This window comes from Manis javanica, chromosome 2 (genome assembly GCF_040802235.1).
Source record: "Manis javanica isolate MJ-LG chromosome 2, MJ_LKY, whole genome shotgun sequence".
NCBI lineage: Eukaryota > Metazoa > Chordata > Mammalia > Pholidota > Manidae > Manis > Manis javanica.
Window position 1 is genome coordinate 11694296 of NC_133157.1, and position 6590 is coordinate 11700885.

Genomic DNA, 6590 nt, shown 5'->3' on the forward strand with positions numbered 1-6590 from the left:
CACTTGGAAGGTATTTCTAGGACTGAGAACCACTCCCCATGAGACAGGAATGGGGCTTAACTTGATGTTAGGGCTGAGTGGCTCAGCCTGTGGTGAGTAGATGGCTATGGATGGGAGCTGTGAGCAAGAATCACCTTGTTCCTATGGTGTGTCTTATAGCTAACCTGCCATTCATGTTAGTAGAGTGCTCACTAGCTCATATAACTAATATTCATTGCACTGTACTATGTTCTGAGCTTAAGTTTTAGACTTAACAATGAACCCAATATCCATGGTCCCTTTTTTTTTCATGGAACTTGTAGGGAGAAAGAATCAGAATAAACTACATAAAAACACAGGGGAGAGTGTTTCAAGTGGGAGTAATGGCATGCCCAAGGCCTGGAAATAGGAATGCAAATGGTACAGCTGAAGGATCGAAAGACAGCCATGGACCTGTAGCTTGGAGAATGATGGGGAGAGAGGAATGACTGAGCTAGAGAAGTAGGTAGAGGCCTAAGTTGTTCCCTGTCTTGTTCCCGATCTTAGAGGAAAAGCTTTCAGCTTCTCATGTTCAGTATGATGTTGACTGTGGGTTTTTCATATATGGCCTTTATTATGTTGAGGTACTTGCCCTGTATACCCATTTTGATGAGCGTTTTTATCATGAATGGATGTTGAATTTTGTCGAATGCTTTTTCTATGGAGATGATCATGTGATTTTTGTCCTTTTTGTTTATGTGGTGGATGATGTTGATGGATTTTTATTTTTTAAGACTGTATTGGCTCCTGGGTCCCTTGTGTTTCTATGTGAGTTTTAGGATCAGCTTGTCATTTTATGAAAAAAAAGACAACCAAGATTTTGATAGGGATTGTATTGAATCAGAATTGTTTATTACTTTTAATAGGGTTTTTGGGGTATATTTTTTGGAATCTCTAAATAGAAAACATCTTTCACTTGCAAATAGAGATAGTTTTATTTTTTCTTTACCATCTGGATGACTTCTATTTTGTTTTCTTAATTGCTTGGACTGGAATCTCTAGTACAATGTTGAATGAAGTGCAGGAGTGGACATCTTTATGTCATTCTTGGTCTTATAAGGGCAGGAACAGAAGAGTAGGTAAAGGGCACAAACAGAACAGATCATCTCTGGGCGATTAGAGTGGGTTGGTGGGAGAGGGCACTTTTTGAAGATGATGTGGGATAAGCTGGACAGGCCTGTGATGGAGGAAGGTGCCACAGAGGGGAAAATAACATTAGGATAAAATGCCCCAAGGGGAAACTTACGGCATGTATGAGTGATGATCGTTCAGACATAGTCAGCATCTTATCTTTTAATAATCACGTGACATGAAATGGAAAGGAAACTCTTGTAGGAAGTAAGAGAGATGTGAGAGAGAAAACTTCAATATGTCCCGCCATTCTAAACATCTTGTGTTTTTCAGTATAAAAATAAGACCATGCATACTAAAAACCTCTGAATCATATACATTAAGAGATGAATTTATCTCAACAAACCTAACTATAATTACAAAATAACACAACATAATGAAATGGAAAAGCAACTCACTGCTCACACAAATTCTGCATGGAGAAGGATTTTCTAATGATAACAGTGGCCAAAGAGTGACAAGGAGGAACTTTTTAGTGGTTTCATGTTTGTAAGTTGAAACTTATGTCAAAAAACCCTCAGGGATGAAAAGGTGATTGCGGAAAGTCCGCATGACTAGTTAGAAAGTGTGAAGTTACATCTTTAATATGAAAAGGATTTCTGGAAGTTTAAATAGTCAAATGACATGAAGGAATAATTTATAGAAGACTAGAAAAAATATATTTACAGACTTTAAACAACCAGTGAATGAACAAATTCAAGCAAAATAGAGGTACCATTTGTTGCTTCTTGTATTTGCAGCCATTAAGTTAAAAATGAGAACACAAAGTCCTGGTAGGATACAGAAAAAGGAGACTTCAGAATGTCATTTGGAATGGAGATCATTAACAGTTTCGTAAACATTTTTCTGTAGGCACCATGAGCCAGAAAAATGTTCCACCCAGCAACTCCACTTAAAATTTCTTGTAAGGACAAGGGGAGACATATATATATGTCATACACACACACAGACACACAGACACACACATATATATATATATATGGTTTATTCACAATGATCTCACATTATTTATAATATGGCATCTGCTTCTGCTATAAAATTAATTATGAAAATGTTTATGAAAATTTAATAGTAATAGCATGGAAAATATGTTATATGACTATGTGAAAAATCAGCATCTTAACAATATGAAATAAATATATAGAGAAAAGGACCATAAAAATTTGTGTATTCAGAGTAGTTTCTTTTTAAAAAAGGATTTAAATTTTTTCTTTATAGTTTAGACATTTATTGTAATGACATGAGTGGTTTTTAGGTTGGAGAAGAAATAACCCAGGTTTAAAAAGTGAAGAAGAAAATGGTCACAAGTAACAAATAAAAAAAACAAATAATCTGCCAGAGAGAAAGATATAATCCCACATACTTGATACTGCACACATATCTTACTCTTTCTGAGCCTAGGTTTCTTTTCTAGAATATTCTTGCCTTTTCAGGCCACACAGACACTATGCCATGTCATATTCTCAATGTTGAGGCCAATGGCCACAATGCAGTTTCTTCCAAGGCCTGGTCAGAATTGATGCCTGAAGCCCAGTGATTGACTTAGATCCGCACCTGCCTAGTCTTGCCAGCATTTCTGCTGTTGGGGAGACTTGAGTCCTACCTGTGCTCCTACTGAGCTTCCTCCTGGAATCCAAGGAGGATGTTTTTGCTGATGTTTCTGGTGTTCCCAGCTCTGGACTGCATGTGCTTGGATTTATTACAGTCCTCAAGTCACCGTTTAGGGTCTACTGATGACACACCCTTTCCAGGCTGTCCTATACCTGCCCTGTAAAATCAGAATCTTCATTTTGTGCATCTGCTTGTAAGGCTAAGCATCCATCCTGTGTTGAATGTGAGTCATTCAAATTTATAATAGACAAGTCCAGGGAGGAGGCATGTTGAAAAGCCTGGTCGTCTACTCTGGGGAAGGTCTCCTTACTGGGCAGACCAGCTTCCCGAGCCGAGGAGTCTCCTCAAAGCCCCCTTCATGTCCCTGTTCTCAGGCTGTAGATAAAGGGGTTCAGCAGGGGGTGACCATTGTGTATGCCACAGATGCCACCATTCCGGTGTCTGCTGAGTAGGAGGAAGAGGGCTGGAAATACACCAGAAAGAGTGACCCAAAATAGAGAGTGACCACTGTCAGGTGGGAGCCACAGGTAGAGAAGACTCTGTGCTTCCCCCCAGCAGAGGGGATCCTGAGGATGGTGCGCATGATGTGCACATAGGAGACCAGGATGCAGCTGAGGGCACCACACCCAACGGGGCCGCTTCAGCAAGCATCATGATCTGAAAGATGTGAGTGTCTGAGCAGGTCAGTGTGAGGGGCGGGAGGAGGTCACAGAAGAAGTGTGGGATGGAATGGGAGGCACAGAAGGAGACTGAGACATCAGGACAGTGAGTGGGAAGGCCAGGAGGTGGGAGCAGAGCCAGCACACAGTGACCAGCAGCAGGCAGCGCTCGGGGCTCACGATCGTGGTGTAGTGGAGGGAAAGGCCAATGGCCACGTAGCGGTCATAGGCCATCACCGCCAGTAGGAAGTCATCCAGCAGGGCCAGCGCCATGAAGAAGTACATCTGCAGGAGGCACCCGGTGCGGAAGATGGTGTGGTGCTGGGTCTGGATGTTCACCAGCACCTTGGGGACGATGGTGCAGGAGAAGCAGGTGTCGATGAAGGACAGGTTGGCCAGGAGGAAGTACATAGGGGTGTGGAGACGAGGGTCAGAGCCGATGGCCAGGATGGTGAGCAGGTTCCCCAACACAGTGACCAGGTGCATGCCCAGGAAGGTGCCAAACAGGAGGGGCTGCTGTTCTGGATGCTCAGAGAGGCCCAGGAGCAGGAGGTCAGGGATGCCGGTTTGGTTTCTGATTTCCTTCTAAAAATGAGAAAATTAGAGCAGAATACTACTTGATGAAAGGCTCTAAATATTACAGAGACCCAGGCTGTTTTCTTTCTATTTCTTGAAGAGATCCCTGAGATTCACTAACAGCTGGAATGGCTTGTGTGTGAACATGAAACATGAGGGCTGTGGTCTATGGCAATCAGGCATCGTCATGGGGTGTAGTTTGTTCCTATATTTCTGCCCTGGGTGTGCCTGAATGAGGCTGAGCTGGCTTTTACCCGGGATGAATTTCTCCAAGATTTAATTCCGTTTTAAACTTTTGAACACTTGTTCAATCTTATCACTTTATTATGAGTCCTTTAGGGTTATGCATATACTAGGATTTAGTGGGAATACAAGGTGCTCTGTGTGTACATGTTTGAATGTATGTTAATGAGAGAAATGAAGAAAGTCTCTAGGTGTGCTAGCAGCACTCTGTCTCTGTGCTTGGAGACCTTTCCAATGAATTAATGTGAATGTGAAAATTTTGTGAACTGAAAAGTACTTTGTCAATAAAGGGAGTGTTGCTTTCAGTGTCCTCAACTTCACTCTCAGCAGCACCATTTTCAGATCATAGTCTTTGGCATCTAAAGACTGGTTGTGAAGCCTTTCTTTGCCCGTTCTTGGGAGAGTCAGGCAAGTGTTCATAGGCAAGTTACTTAAGCTCCCTGAGTCTCTGTTTTCCAGTTTGTACAACGTGTGCTTGCTTTATAGAGCCACTCAAGTTACTGAGATAACATCAGCGGAGGGCAGGCTTCAATGAAGGGAAAGATTATTGCTGGCATTGTTAGTAGGTGTTCATAAAATGTGAGCCTGGACCCGCTATGCAGTGTTTAGCATCAGACAATGTGCTTTATAGTTCTGCCTCTCACATGCCTTTTTTCACTTTGGTAATGTCCCCTTCAGGTTGCTTGCTTCATTTAGATGCACATAATAGCATCACCTGATAGGCTTGCTGAGGGGACGAATGCTGGCTCAGTTGACGTTTCTTCATGATCCAATGTTCACGAACTTCATTTGCCCAGAATTTCTTCAACTCAAGATGTACAATTAAAATGAGGATATCTGATGTTCCTGTTGCATTGTGTGGAGGGTTACATGCAATGAACAGTCAGTAGTAGGATGTGCTAATGTCAGCTTGCTTAGCATGGTGATTAAAAATATGATATCCGTTCTGGAGTCTGACAGCAATTCCCAATCTTTAGTCTTGTGTGGCTTTGAGAAAGTCACTTTTCCTTTCTGGCCTTCAGTTTCCATATCAGTTTAAGTGAGTAATAATAGATTTACTGTATAGATTGCTCATGAGGAGTAAATCAGATGGTGATTGTAAATATTTAGACTGAAGCTGGCACATTGTAAGTGCTCAATAAATATCAGCCAATGTTGTTATTAACACATGAACAGCTTCAGCCCATGATGAGTCACTGGTCCTCATCACAGCCTGAGAGGAGATGGGCCTGTGAATTTTGAGGTGTGAGAGGAGAGCCATCACATCACCATCACTCTCGTTGGGTGGTTGTCATGGACAAAGCATCTGTTTCGGCATCTGGAAACCAAGCGTAAACTTGGTCAAATAAGAATAGTGCAGAGCCCAAGTATCATGAACTGTACAGAGGGAGCACATACGCCTAGAACAATTATGCAGTTACTCACTGACTCTAAAAGAAGGGAAGGAGGTGAACAGGATGGTAAAGTGTGACTGGTGGTAGTGGAGTAGAGGATTGGCGTGGCCTGGGGTGACTCTGGGAGCCATGCTTGTGTGAGTGCGCATGAGCTTATGGCTGAGGCTGCGCTCGCGAGGCTGATGATGAAAATGGCAGTGATGTGCCCTTTATTAAAAAAGTGCCCTGCCATTTACAAAGTTCTCATATCCACTGGTGTTATTATTGCCCAGGTACCATGTCCTGGACACCGGTGGACTTGAGGAAGGGTGGCAGAGACTCGTTGTCCATGATGACCACAGGCCGGACCATCAAGGACCTGATGAACACCTGAGTAAGGCACCTGGTGGAGAGTAGGAGAGCTGGGAAATGATTGGTGGAGGGGGAGGCAGGAAAGGAAAGGAAAAAGGAAACGGGAAGCTGCTCTAACAGCTGTGTGTGTGTGTGTGCAAGTGTGCACACGTAGGCCTTTGGTAGATTGTGGTCTCCCTCCCCTTCCCTATGCCTTAGTGCTTACCTGGAGATGCTGGCCCACCTCAGTGCCTGACACTGTCATCAGGCAGGTTGGCTTCCCCGGCCCTTTGCCTCCCCAGGAAGTCATGGTTGGAGCCGCAGAGCCCTTGGCTTGTCGCTGCAACAGCAGCCTGAGGACGCAGGAGTAACTGCTGACTGTTCACATGCAGCTACTCCTGGGACCCAGTCCCAGACGTCCTAGTTAGGGACAAGACGAGGCAGTTCTAGGCTGTGGCCCCCTGAGTCCCAGCAGTGTCTGTAATGCCCCCTTTGAAAGAGATGAGGGCTGGGACCCATGGGGGCGCTTCTCCTGGTACTTTTCCCTCGGGTGAGGCACAGGTTGGATTTGTCATCTTTGGCTTGTTGCTGCCGTGGAGTATACACTCCCTGGTGAGAGCCTAGCCCG

At 43.9% G+C, this 6590-nt stretch overlaps 1 pseudogene; it reads right to left on the reverse strand.

Moving 5' to 3' along the window:
* Positions 1–3066: 3066 nt before the first annotated feature.
* Positions 3067–6272, reverse strand: LOC140844923 (olfactory receptor 1G1-like; annotated as a pseudogene).
* Positions 6273–6590: the final 318 nt, after the last annotated feature.